The 14,897-nt window shown below is 35.5% G+C and overlaps 1 protein-coding gene across 1 annotated transcript in view; it reads right to left on the reverse strand.

The window, feature by feature from the left end:
• The window catches only part of LOC106094496 (frizzled-2), an 870,788-nt gene extending 860,274 nt beyond the window's left edge, over positions 1-10,514 (reverse strand). The window contains exon 1 of the mRNA XM_059361204.1: positions 8,989-10,514. The gene's annotated coding sequence lies outside the window, so the exon portion shown is untranslated. The remainder of the gene's footprint in view (positions 1-8,988) is intronic.
• Between the last annotated feature and the right edge of the window lie 4,383 nt (positions 10,515-14,897).

A 14,897-nucleotide genomic window follows, 5' to 3' on the forward strand; every position in this document is an offset into this window, starting at 1 on the left:
CTTAATTTCGTTTAAAATCTCCTATGAAGAATTAGTTGATGCAAATTTTTCGGCGAAAATCGCCTTATATCAATTTTGCAAGAATAAAAGAAGAAAGTTCGGCCAGGCCGAATCTTATATACCCTCCAACATGGATCGCATATATCGAGTTCTTTTTCCAATATCTCTTTTTAGGTAAACAAAGGATAAAAGAAAAGAAATGCGACAATATTGGAGCTATATCAAGTTATGGTCCGATTCGACCTATAATTGTTGGAGACCATAGTAGAAGTCATTGCGCAAATTTTCGGCATAAATAATTCAGATGTAAAATATTGAGATCGGTTTATATGGGAGCTGTATCAGGCTATAGACCTATTAGGACCCTATTTGAAATGTACGTTGAAGGTTATGGGAGAAGCCGTTGTATAAAATTTCAGCCAAATCGGATAATAAATACGCGCCCTGGAGGCTCAAGAAGTCAAGATCCCAGATCGTTTTAAATGGCAGCTATATCAGGTTATAAACCTCTTTGGACCATACTAAGCACAGTTGTTGAAAATCGTAACATAAGACGCCGTGCAAAATTTCAGCCAAATCGGAGAGGAATTGCGCCCTCTAGACGCTCAAGAAGTCAAGACCCCAAATAGGTTTATATGACAGCTATATCAGGTTATTAACCGATTTCAACCATACTCAGTCATAATGGAAGTCATAATAAAACACCTCATGCAATGTGCATTTCAGCTTAATCGGATAAGAATTGTGCCCTCTAGTGGCTCAACAAAATCAAGATCCATGCTCGGTTTATATGGCATTTATGTAAAAACATGGACCGATATAGCCCATTTACAATCACAACCGACCTTCATTAATAAGAAGTATTTGTGCAAATTTTCAAGCGGCTAGCTTTACTCCTTCGAAAGTTAGAGTGCTTTCGACAGACAGACGGGTAAGATCGACTTAAAATTTCATGACGACCAGGTATATATTGGGTTGCCCAAAAAGTATTTGCGGATTTTTTAAAAGAAAGTAAATGCATTTTTAATAAAACTTAGAATGAACTTTAATCAAATATACTTTTTTTACACTTTTTTCTAAAGCAAGCTAAACGTAACAGCTGATAACTGATAGAAGAAAGAATGCAATTACAGAGTCACAAGCCGTGGAAAAAATTTGTCAACGCCGACTATATGAAAAATCCGCAATTACTTTTTGGGCAACCCAATATATACCTTATGGGATCTTAGTCGAATATTTCGATGAGTTGCAAATAGAATGACGAAATTAGTATGCCCCCATCCTATGGTGGAGGGTATACAAATATTTACCCGTTTTTGAGCTTCATTAGTTCAATCATAAAAATTATTTCTTTTTGTTGTTGGATTGAATAACAAGACCCAACGTTTCATTCGAAAGGCATGTTTCTACCAATGCACTGCTCACTATTTAATGAGTAAGTGGAAGCAGGTAATCTTTTGGTTGCATGGCAAGCTGATGAGGTCCTTGAGAAAGGCCCAAATCTCGAATATTGCAGCCAGCCCCAATACATTTAACACACCACAATTGCTGATACTCTTTAAAGAATTTTTTAGTTTTGCTTTTCTATTTGAAATAGAAGTAAGAAATAAAAACACATTGGTCTAAGCTGCTTAATCCAACAGCAAAAATAAAAAAAATATTTTCTGTCAAAAATTGTTCTAAAGGCATAATTCAACTAATTCTGCAATTTCTACCTTTAAACTTTAACCCGAAAATTCTCATTAAATAAGGAAAATTGAATAAATCATATTATGATATAAAAATTTAATTGCTTAAATTATGTTTAAATCTCATACCTGCCAGAAATAATTGTCAAAATAAAGAATTAGCATGGTTTTGATACTTGCTATAATTTTTATAGCAACCTAAACTAAGAGGATTTTTAAAAGTTTTGCTTCAGATTCTAGTGTCAATAAACCATGTGATCTTAATTTTTAATCTTTAAAAATTAAAACAAAAGGTCTTATAGCAAAAACATAGTTTTCTTTGAAATTACCTTATCATTGCTTAAAATTACCTCCTATAACCTCTTGAAATTGGCTATATTTATGCTAGAAACCCGACTACGATGATTTCTAAGAACAAAGAAGGTTTTTTCACAAATCTTAATTAATATCCTCCCTCTTAAGCTAAAGCCAAAAGCTACATACAAAAGCATGAAAATTAAATAGTTGTAATATTCTTTACAAATATTTTAACTTTATATTGCTTAAAAATTTTTTTAAATTTCATACTTTAGTACAAGCTGTTCTTCTGTCCGTCCGTCAGTTGTAATCACCCTACAGCCTTCAAAAATTGAGATATTGAGCTGAAATTTGGTTCAGATACGTCTTTTTGCTGCATGCTGGTTAAGTTCTTGAGCGGGCTAAATCGGACCATATTTGGATATAGCTGCTATATAGACCGATCTGCCGATTAAGCGTCTAAAATCCATAAAAGCTGCATTTATTACCCGATTTCTTTGAAACTTGAAACAGTAAGTTGTTTTTAGCCTCCCGGCATCCAACTCAAATATGGTTTGCATCGGACCATATTTGGATATAGCTGCCATATAGACCGATCTACCGATTTGGGGATCTGAAGCCCATAAAAGCTGCATTTACAAGATTTCGCTGAAATGTGAAAAATGTATTTTTCCCATCCAAATATGGTTCGGATCGGACATTATTTAGATATAGCTTCTAAATAGACCAATCTGCCGATGTGGGGTCTGAAGCCCATTAAGTTGCATTTATTACCCGATTTCGCTGAAACTTGAACCAGTGAGTTATTGAAATACCATTATGATTGAAATACCATACGAGGAATTTTTGAACGACTAACTTTCAATAATTTCTGATAAAGGAAATTAAATAAATTTTATATTCTTTATAGAAATTGTTGTTAAAACATGTTTAATTCACATACCTATCAGATAAAAATTGTTGAAATCAAGAATTTTCCAAGTTTTGATACTTGCTATAATGTGTATAGCAGCTCAAACTAAAAGGATTTTCAATATCTTTGTGTTTCTTATGATTCATATTCAAAATTTTTAACAATGGACTAAATAAATCTTATTATTCTCTGTAAATATTTGATTTAGTAATGCTCTAATAATGAATGAGGCGCTTTTAAAAGGCAGAAATAATTGATAAAATAAGGATTTTTTCCAAGTTTTGGTACTTGCTATAATTTTTATAGCAACTCAAACTAAAAGGATTATCAAACTTTTTTCTTCAAATTATACTTATGCCACAGGATAACATTTTTACAACATTAAATATTATAACAAAAGTTTTTGTAGCAAAATTGGGCTTTTTGTCACAAAAAATCCTATAATGTCTTCTGTTCATAAGAATGTTACACTAAATAGATTAAATTTTTCTTTAAAATCTTTACTCAAATAACTTCTATGAGAAAGGTGAATTTTGAAAACATTTAAATACAAAAATTGTTGTTATCCCAAAATTTCAACTCAAAATTCCTACTGTTTCTTCTTTTCTTTTTGTTAAAATCTAAATACCTACCACAGTCTACAAGTCTGCCATTTTACTCTGATCAGCTGTTTTCTTGCACCAGTTACTCATTGTCTACGTCAAGGAAATTTTTCCTTTCTTTTTTCATGCTCCCTCTCAAAGCGTGCTCTACGCACGTCTTTCCATAATAACAGCGTCAACATTATGTCGTAATCAAACAAACTTGTGTAAACAATTTACGTTGCCATTACTGCCAAACAACTACTACAAAGTAATGTCTAATGACGTTTGGCTACTGCTGACTGCTGCTTACAAAACGTATGTCATCAAGAGTAGAATTTCATTGCTGTTGCACTACAATTACAAGGGATCGAGGCATCGACCGACCGCCAGACGCATATCTGCGACCATAACAATGGTGAGCTTACGAACAATCATCAACAACAGTGGACAGACAAACAGACGAAAGCCAGACATATGAGTATATGTATATGAATGGCTGCATAATAGATGTTTGACGCCATCGAACAAGTGTGTGTAGATAATGTATACAATTTGTTTTTATTTTTTTGTTTTGTTCTTATTCGATTTTTTTTTTTTTGTGTCTGCATTTTCAGAGTTGGGAGTTGCCACCAGATTGATTTTATGCAAGGTGCAATATTTGTGCAGCTAGAATGCACAAATATTGACACGAACAATAGTCAAAACGCACAATAAAAAATGGTGACGAAGATATGTGCACCCATTCCGTACATGTGATGAGCAAAATAGTAGTGAAATGTCGCTGCATCGGGATAAATTTCACACAATTTTAACTGCAGATGTAATTAAATGCTCACGAAATGGGCCGAAACAACTCTGCTTCAATACTGTTGTCTTTGTTGTGTGTTGTTGTTTGACATTTGAGGGACAGGGAAAATTAACTTCCAGTTAAGCGATACAAGTAAAGGCGATTTTTTATGTCAACATACTAATTATGTATGAAAAAACTTTAGTTGAAAAAGAGTAATGCTCAGGAGAACTGTTTAAAAGTCAAAGACACTCATTAGCGAAAAATCAAAATATGTTTTTACTTTTTTTCTAATTGCAGATAATTTCCGAAGAAATAAATTTTTCACTTACACGACATCAGTTTCCTATAAAAATAGAATTTGGGGTCTAAAAACCTATTGAGTTAAGCGATTTTTACCTAGGCGAATGCAATTGCTTTAAATAACACGAAAAATTACGGGTTTGTTCATCAAGTTTCACTTAAGTGGAATTTTTCACTAAAGCGTAATGCAGTTATGCGGTTTCGACTGTATAATCTAACCTTTATCCGATTGAGCTGAAATTTTGTATGTAGTATTTCGTTACGATATCTAACAATCGTGACAAGTATGGTACATATCGGTGTATGGTCTGATAAAGCTCTCATATTAACCCATCTCCCGAGATGACATCTTGTGCCGCTGGCAGCCGCAAAAATTTGGTTGGATTTGGTTGAAATTTCGTGTAAATCACCATAGTTGTTCGACTTTTAACTTCCAACAACCATCATAAGTATTCATAATTCACTTGGCTACTTCGCTTTATGGCTGTACCTTCGACAATATACTTAGAACTTAGATCTCTACTACGAGGGTTGCATTTTATATTTCAGGATTAGAGAACACAAAAACAAATATTAACCATCGAAAATCACTTTATTATTTTTCTAAATATTCCACATTAAGATCTTTACACTTTTGCCAGCGTTTGTACCAATTGTCGTAGCACTTTTGCCACTGTAATTGAGGTATTTCTACAACATGCATTCTGAACGCATCAAACGCTTCTTCAGGTGTCGAAAAACATTGGAAAAAAAACACAAAATTGTTTCGTATTCCATCCGATTTTATGTATCCGGCATTATTAAAGACCATTTTTCAAAATTTTAGAATTTTCGAAATGTTATAGTTGTCGTCACTATTAAAAATGAAAACAAACTGCCTCCACCCAATCGGAGTCTATCTATTCTCAATTCCATCTAGACTTCGCTAAATTCAGTGCAAAAATCTCTACTTGTGAAATGAGCCCTTATATAAGAGCAACTATAAAATATTGTTCGATTCATCCACGGATTGAAATATACTTTTGCCATGCCGGGAAAATATCGCTGGTCAAATTTTAGACAAATTGGGACGAAAATGTGGGTTTCACAGCAAAAGTACCAAAAATTGTGGGTACGTTAGTATGGGACCGACACTTAATGTTGAACCAATATGGCCCATATTCACATTTTATAAACTTAAGATATTTAAACTAGAGATCGATCTGTATGGTATCTCTATCAAAATATGAAATTGGATGATTAATTTTAAATTTTCAACAAAATCCGACATCAAATACGAATTTTTGGAACTGAACATTTCAAATATGGAGTCCAGTCTTTACGGGGGCAATAAAAATATACAATCCAATTTTTTTCTCCGTGCGGTTTTCTTTTCCACTATTCGACTTCAAAATCCATTATTATTCGACTTTTAATCGTTAAAAGTCGATCTCGACTTTTTTACACAAAAATTCGATTAATCCGTCCATCCGTCTGTCTGTCGAAAGCACGCAAACTTTCGAAGAAGTAAAACTAGCCACTTAAAATTTTGCACAAATACGTTTTACAGGTGTAGGTCGGTTGGGATTGTAAATGGGCTATATCGGTCCATGTTTGGATATAGCTGTCATATAACCAATCTTGGATCTTGACTTCTCGAGCCACTACAGCGCGCAATTTTTATCCGTTTTGACTGAAATTTTGCATGAGGTGTTTTGTTATGATTTTCAACAACTGTGCCATGGTGAAATCGGTGCCTAACCTGATATAGCTGTCATAAAAACCGATCTGGTCTTGATACCCTGAACCTCTAGTGGGCGCAATTCCTATCCGATTTGGCTGAAATTTTGCCTGACATGTTTTGTTATGACTTCCAACAACTGTGTTAAGAATGGTTCAAATCGATCCATAACCTGATATAGCTGCCATATAAACCTATCGTGAATTTTTTGAGCCACTAGAGGACGCAAATCTTATCTGATTTGGCTGAAATTTTGCATGAGGTGTTTCGTTATTTTTTCCAACAACTGTGCCAAATTTGTGTGAAATCGGTGCTTAACGTGATATAGCTGTCATAAAAACCGATCTGGGGTCTTGATACCTTGAGCCCTTAGAGGGCGCAAATCCTATCCGATTTGGCTGAAATATTGCCTGATATAGCTGCTATATAAACCGATCTGAGATGTTGACTTTTTGAGCCTCCAAAGTGCGCAATTATTATCTGATTTGGGTGAAATTTTGTACAACGGCTTCTCCCATGACCTTCAACATACGTGTCAAATATGGTCTGAATTGGACTATATCCTAATACAGCTCCCCTATAAAACGATCTCCCTATTTTACTTTTTTAACCCCTAAAGGACGTAATTCTTATCCGATTTGGTTGAAATTTTACACAATGACTTCTACTATGGTGTCCCACATTCATTCCATTATGGTCCGAATCGGACCATAACTTGATGCAGATCCAATAGCATAGCAATTATTTTCTTTTATCCTTTCCTTTCCTTTGTTTGCCTAAGAAGAGACATCGGGAAAATAACTCGACAAATACGATCCATGGTGGAGGGTATATAAGATTCGGCCCGGCCGAACTTAACACGCTTTTACTTGTTTTTAAATAAGTTGATCTTCATTTTAGCCTTCTATAGCTAGAAAATTTAATTTTTGTTTGGTTCAGCAAAAACTAGGTATTTTGCACTAGAAAGGCCACCGTAGCGCAGGGGTTAGCATGTCCGCCTATGACGCTGAACACCTGGGTTCAAATCCTGGCGAGACCATCAGAAAAAATTTTCGGCAGTGGTTTTCCGCTCCTAATGCTGGCAACATTTGTGAGGTACTATGCCCTTCAAATAAGTGCTTTTTGTGTAAACGTTTGACAGAATCCATAATGGAGGGTTCCCAAGTATCGGCCCGGACGAATTTATCATGCTTTTAAAGGGTGATTTTTTTGAGGTTAGGATTTTCATGCATTAGTATTTGACAGATCACGTGGGATTTCAGACATGGTGTCAAAGAGAAAGATGCTCAGTATGCTTTGACATTTCATCATGAATAGACTTACTAACGAGCAACGCTTGCAAATCATTGAATTTTATTACCAAAATCAGTGTTCGGTTCGAAATGTGTTCATTCACCGTTCAGCGATGAGGCTCATTTCTGGTTGAATGGCTACGTAAATAAGCAAAATTGACGCATTTGGAGTGAAGAGCAACCAGAAGCCGTTCAAGAACTGCCCATGCATCCCGAAAAATGCACTGTTTGGTGTGGTTTGTACGCTGGTGGAATCATTGGACCGTATTTTTTCAAAGATGCTGTTGGACGCAACGTTACGGTGAATGAACACATTTCGAACCGAACACTGATTTTGGTAATAAAATTCAATGATTTGCAAGCGTTGCTCGTTAGTAAGTCTATTCATGATGAAATGTCAAAGCATTATGAGCATCTTTCTCTTTGACACCATGTCTGAAATCCCACGTGATCTGTCAAATACTAATGCATGAAAATCCTAACCTCAAAAAAATCACCCTTTACATGTTGTAAATACCACTTTAATAAATGCTTTAAATAATTTATATAAGCAAGTTCTTAAAAAGCGGATATGTGATAAGAATCAGGTCTCAGTGGGTTATGTATTATCCCTCTACAGAAGGCCTTTAATCATTGTTATTTTTGGAAGAGGAGAAAGCATGGAAGCTTTTTTGCCTTTGAATTTTACCGGTTGCAATAATCCGAAAGTAGAAAATTTGGAACTATATTACCACTGAGAAAGTTCGAAACAAAAAATGTTTAGCTTAGGGTTTCTTAAAAAAAATATACTTTCTTGGGAAGAAAAACTAAATATGTTAATTTTATTCAGAATTGTTTTAATATGCCACAAAACAAATATTTAATGAAAATTGCTATTGGTCCTTCATCTACAATCGAATATTCAATAGCATATCAGATAAGTAATACCCAAAATTGTGACATTTTCATACATATTTGTGATCGACTCAAATTGGTAATTCATAAAACACTTGTCAACATTTCTGTTTTCTCAACAAAGATGGGATTACGTTGCTATGATGACACATAAGTGAGTGGAAATTCATATTTTATGAAAGCTAAAAAGGAAATAACAAATAAATTACATTGTTTTCGTATGAAATAGTAGAACTCATTTACATTTTATTGTCAAAACGTAATAGGCAATAAGATATTCCCAGCCCTGGTGTCTGTCACATTGCGATTTTGTTGTATATCTTTTTTGCGAGCAATGAAGCTCTTTTTGCTAGAGTGTATGGGTGCTTGTGCTTGAGAGAATATTTAGCCTCTGCTTATTACTTTGTTTTGTTTTGGGGCTACGGTTTTCTAATTTCTTTTTCAATGATAGAATTTTCTTTGTTTTTGCTGTTATTCTTTTTGGAGATTTTTATTTTAATTCATACTCACTTTGCACGTTGTATGTAGCATTAACAACAGCAGCAGCAGAGGCTTAGAAGTTGTAGTTCCTTGATGACGCTAGCATAGCCATATTATTGATGAAGACAATAAAGGCGTCGTTGACGTCAACGTCAACGTTTACCGCGAACAGCGTATCAGCACATGTACACAAACAATGTGAGCACAAAACAAATGGCCTATGCTGGCTTGCCTTTCGAATGTTGTGTGTATGAGCTCACGAAATTGAATGAAGAGCAACCACAAAACTGAAGGGAATTGTAAACACTATTAAATGCTTTATAATAAATTCTTATAGGATTTTTCTCCTTGTTTTTGTTGTTATTAATGGCTCTTGAAAATTTTTCTTCTCCTTAATAACCTTCTAAATCTTTTGCATTATGTATTTCGTTTTGTTATTGTTACATTTTTTAGTTAAAACACTTTACACCAGTGAGAGTAAAAGAGCTGGCGTGCTAGAGAGAGAGTGAGTGAGAGAGCCTTAGAACATATGAACATTTACGAGTTTAGGTAGGTACTTTAATAACATTATTAATAAGATTTTCTTTGGCTTGTATTTATGCACTTTGGAATATTTATTTTTTTTTTTAGCTACAAAACACTTGTTTTTCCTTTAGTCAAACTATTGCACATACACACACACACACTTTTATTTTGCTAGAATTCCCTTTTCATTCACAACATTGCATGTGGCAACCACCTTTCAAAACAAACATTTCGTTTGTTATTGTTTGTTTTATTCCTTAGTGCTTAGTGTTGTATTGAAGAAAACGATTGCAAATCATTCTTGACCAAATGAAGGCTTATGTTTAAATAAATTTCTTTTGCAATAATCCTAAATATTTAAATCGAAATGTTGTAGTTATAGGGGTAAACTTGCTCTATGGCTTTTCTTTGCTTATTCACTTTTGTATTGTATTTCAAGGGTATTCTTTCTTTTTCGAGAGATACCAAGAATTTAAACACAAATTCCTGTAATTCACTTTGGCATTGTTATTGGCAGACTGATTTATGGCCCACTCGCGACATTTGTTTTAAACCGAAAAGTAGCGGCAGAGTTTTGGCAAACACACACGAACTGACAGACGCGTTTTCCTACGAACAGACCGACCGCACGAGCTCAACGACTTGTACTTTGCAATGCGTGCCACAAAAATCCCTACAGCGTTCATGTAGGGAGTCCCTTAAGCTAACGTTAGGAAACTTGCAGTTTTGCTGCTAAAAAAGAGATAAAATGAAGCGGTGGAGAGCTTCTGTTATTTATGCTTTATTTGGCTGGCTGTCTGTGTTCTTTTTGTTTTTCAATCACAGCACATACATTCACTCACACTTCTTTTCTTATTGGATGCAAAACAAAACACTCAGTCAGACATTTAATGCTTTTTCCCGTTATCCGGTAGTTTCCCGTTGGTTATCACTGTGCAACTGAGAAATAAAATCGTTTATTGTCTCTACCATTATAAAACTGTCAATTTCGCTTCATTACGCTACGAATGTTCTTCTTCAACTGTTTTTTGGGGTTGTTTTCCCATACCCATTTGGCGTTGAATTGCAAATGTCTTTCTTGCTCTCAATTCTGGCGCATGCCATTTTGTCCAGTTGGTTGATTTATTTGTTTGTTGTACTTTGTACTAGGGTAAACTGTCAACTGCTCTCTCACTCTCATGTTACGTTTTCCAACTGGATAAATTGCAGATACATACACACACATTTGAGACTGATACGGAGAGCTTAGAATTGTTTGACATTTTGCAATGTGCAAAATGCTCTCTCTCACTTTGTTTATGGTTTGTTTTGATATCTCTTGTTGATGAAAGGAAAAAGTGATGCCAAGTTTGGAACAGAGTAAGACATTTAATGGGGCAGAGTGGGGTTTAAGTGAAAGCAAAATAAAAATGAATAACAGGAATTATATAAGCAAACATATATATACCAAATAAGTTGCAGTCCGACTTATGGTCCATAAATGAATGCTGAACATTGTAGAAGTCATTGTGTAATATTACAGTTCATTCGGATAAGAATTGCGCCTTGTAGGGGCTCAAGAAGCAAAATCGTGAGATAGGTTTATATGGGAGCTGCATCAAGCTATTGATCGATTCAGTCCATATTAGACTAGTATGTTGAAGGTCACGAGAGAAGCCGGATGGGATGAGAATTGAATAACCCTACTACCATTGATTGCATTAGTCAAGTTCTTTGTCGGTATCTCTTTATAGGGAAACAAGGGATAATGAATAAGAATTGCTATGCTGTTGGAGCTATGTATATTAGGTTGTGGACCGATTCGATTTCCAAAAGAAAACCTCATTCAGCCGGGCTGAATTAAAATTTTTACTATAGCAAAACTAATTAAGCCGGGCTGAATTAAAGTTTTCCTATAGCAAAACTAATTCAGCCGGGCTGAATTAAAGTTTTCCTATAGAAAACCTAATTCAGCCGGGCTGAATTAAAGTTTTCCTATAGAAAACCTAATTCATTGAATTAAAGTTTTCCTATGATAACCTAATTCAGCCGGGCTGAATTAAAGTTTTCCTATAGAAAACCTAATTCTAAATGTTGTGAATGAAAAGGGAATTCTAGCAAAATAAAAGTGTGTGTGTGTATGTGCATTAGTTTGACTAAAGGGAAAACAAGTGTTTTGTAGCTAAAAAAATAGATATTCCAAAGTGCATAAATACAAGCCAAAGAAAATCTTATTAATAATTAAGCCGGGCTGAATTATGTTTTCTATAGGAAAACTTTAATTCAGCCCGGCTGAATTAGGTTTTCTATAGGAAAACTTTAATTCAGCCCGGCTGAATTAGGTTTTCTATAGGAAAACTTTAATTCAGCCCGGCTGAATTAGGTTTTCTATAGGAAAACTTTAATTCAGCCCGGCTGAATTAGGTTTTCTATAGGAAAACTTTAATTCAGCATGGCTGAATTAGGTTTTCTATAGGAAAACTTTAATTCAGCATGGCTGAATTAGGTTTTCTATAGGAAAACTTTAATTCAGCATGGCTGAATTAGGTTTTCTATAGGAAAACTTTAATTCAGCCCGGCTGAATTAGGTTTTCTATAGGAAAACTTTAATTCAGCCCGGCTGAATTAGGTTTTCTATAGGAAAACTCTAATTCAGCCGGGCTGAATTATAGTTTTCCTATAGGAAAACTTTAATTCAGCCCGGCTGAATTAGGTTTTCTATAGGAAAACTTTAATTCAGCCCGGCTGAATTATGTTTTCTATAAGAAAACTTTAATTCAGCCCGGCTGAATTAGGTTTTCTATAGGAAAACTTTAATTCAGCCCGGCTAAATTAGGTTTTCTATAGGAAAACTTTAGTTCAGCCCGGCTGAATTAGGTTTTCTATAGGAAAACTTTAATTCAGCCCGGCTGAATTAGGTTTTCTATAGGAAAACTTTAATTCAGCAAGGCTGAATTAGGTTTTCTATAGGAAAACTTTAATTCAGCCCGGCTGAATTAGGTTTTCTATAGGAAAACTTTAATTCAGCCCGGCTGAATTAGGTTTTCTATAGGAAAACTTTAATTCAGCCCGGCTGAATTAGGTTTTCCTATAGGAAAACTTTAATTCAGCCCGGCTGAATTAGGTTTTCCTATAGGAGAACTTTAATTCAGCCCGGCTGAATTAGGTTTTCCTATAGGAGAACTTTAATTTCTAGGTTTTCTATAGGAAAACTTTAATTCAGCCGGCTGAATTAGGTTCCTATAGAAAACCTAATTCAGCCGGGCTGAATTAAAGTTTTCCTATAGGAAAACCTAATTCAGCCGGGCTGAATTAAAGTTTTCCTATGGGAAAACCTAATTCAGCCGGGCTGAATTAAAGTTTTCCTATGGGAAAACCTAATTCAGCCGGGCTGAATTAAAGTTTTCCTATGGGAAAACCTAATTCAGCCGGGCTGAATTAAAGTTTTCCTATAGGAAAACCTAATTCAGCCGGGCTGAATTAAAGTTTTCCTATAGGAAAACCTAATTCAGCCGGGCTGAATTAAAGTTTTTCTATAGGAAAACCTAATTCAGCCGGGCTGAATTAAAGTTTTCCTATAGGAAAACCTAATTCAGCCGGGCTGAATTAAAGTTTCAGCCGTGCTGAATTAAAGTTTTCCTATAGGAAAACCTAATTCAGCCGTGCTGAATTAAAGTTTTCCTATAGGAAAACCTAATTCTGCCGGGCTGAATTAAAGTTTTCCTACAGGAAAACCTAATTCAGCCGGGCTGAATTAAAGTTTTCCTATAGAAAACCAGAATAACTTATATCGTTTGCCCCTTGATCATGAGACAAGCATCAATAACTTATTTTTTTTTTTTTTTGTTTCTGGTCCAGAGATTTGATTGATGTAAATTTCCTTAACCTGAGTTGTCCCTTTGCTCTTAGCACTGAATCTCATCTCATTTCGTTCCGCTCTCTACAGTTAGAAGTATTTTAAGTTCTCTAGGCGCAGACACTCTCTTTTTCCACAATTTTCTCTTTGCCTGAGCAAAGGATATCCTCAGTGTTGGGTAATTTGCATTTAGCTTTTCTCTCTGTCTCACTCTCTCCCTCTTCCATGTTTTACTCTCTTTAGCTCTAATACACGCTTTAGCTTTTCTTTGTGCCGTAATGTTCTGTTGTTGCGGTTTGCATAGTTGCCGTCGATGTTGATGTCGTTGTCATCATCGTCTGTATTGCTTTCAATGTAAATACATTTGCTCTTCTAATACCGGCCGGCATGAGTTGTGTTGTGTTATCCATGGTTATCCTTACAATAGCCATTTGGTATTGGTGGTGGTGTTTTAGCTGCTGCTGCCGCCACTGATGTTGGCCCCGTTGTTAAGCGGCATTTGAGCACTTACACACACACAGCTGCACATTTTCCATAATATCCTTTTTGGTGAGTTTACACTGCTGTGGGTGTTGTAACATGGCCTTAGTTGAGTTAGTGAGTGGATGTGTGTCTTGTGGGGAGTTGTTGGAATGAGTTTTTGGTTTCATTCTTTTTTTTTTTGCCCTACGTTGTACAGCTAGGTGTTTTATTGCTGTAGTTGTTGTTTCGATTTTCTCGTTTATAAGGCTTTATACGAATGCCATTTACAGCATTGGTTATGGGTTATGTTAAGGATGTGTGGCTGCTGTTATGGATGTCTGTATCGCTTTTATATTCCTCTGTTTGTCTGTCCTCTACACTTTGGTTGCCTTTGCTAGGTTTGGCTTCTTCCTTTTCATTTCATCTTTGTTATTGTTGTTGTTTAGATTTAGCGTAAGCTTAACTGTTTGATTTATAAACAGAATTAACATAAAGATAATATTGCTAACATACATAACACAGGGTGCCAACAGTTGAGTTAGATGGTAGTCACTGCACGAGTAAAGAATGTCCTTGATAATAGACAATTATTTAAAGAAAAGTGCGAATGTTTTAAATTTGAGAGGAATAATTGAGTGACATTTACAGCCATTAGCAGGACCACGGAGATCGTACTCTCAATTGTGATTTACCGAAGGGATACTTATATGAAACTAATTTGCTCACCAACATGCCATAAAAAAACAGGGGCAAGCTTCTCATATATCATTTAGTGCTGTCCGATTGAATTAAAAGTTCCAAAGTTATATGCCACTCCGACCGGCCCAGATCGGCACCTCTATGAGAAGAAGTTATTATGAATGTCATCAGCCGTCCCCAAGGGAAAGGGTACTAAAGGTACCCTCCCCCAGAGGAAATGGTAATAAAGCTACACTTCCCCAAGGGAATAGGGTACTAAACCAAACTTCCCCGAGGGGAAAGATTTCTAAAGCTACCTTTCCCCCAGGGGAAAGCTACCCTTCCCCAAGGGATAGGGTACAACAGCTACTTTCCCCCAAGGGCAATTGTACTAAAGCTACACTCCTTCACGGAAAAGGATACTAAAGCTATCCTTACT

The sequence above is a fragment of the Stomoxys calcitrans genome, chromosome 1 (genome assembly GCF_963082655.1).
Source record: "Stomoxys calcitrans chromosome 1, idStoCalc2.1, whole genome shotgun sequence".
Classification (NCBI taxonomy): domain Eukaryota; kingdom Metazoa; phylum Arthropoda; class Insecta; order Diptera; family Muscidae; genus Stomoxys; species Stomoxys calcitrans.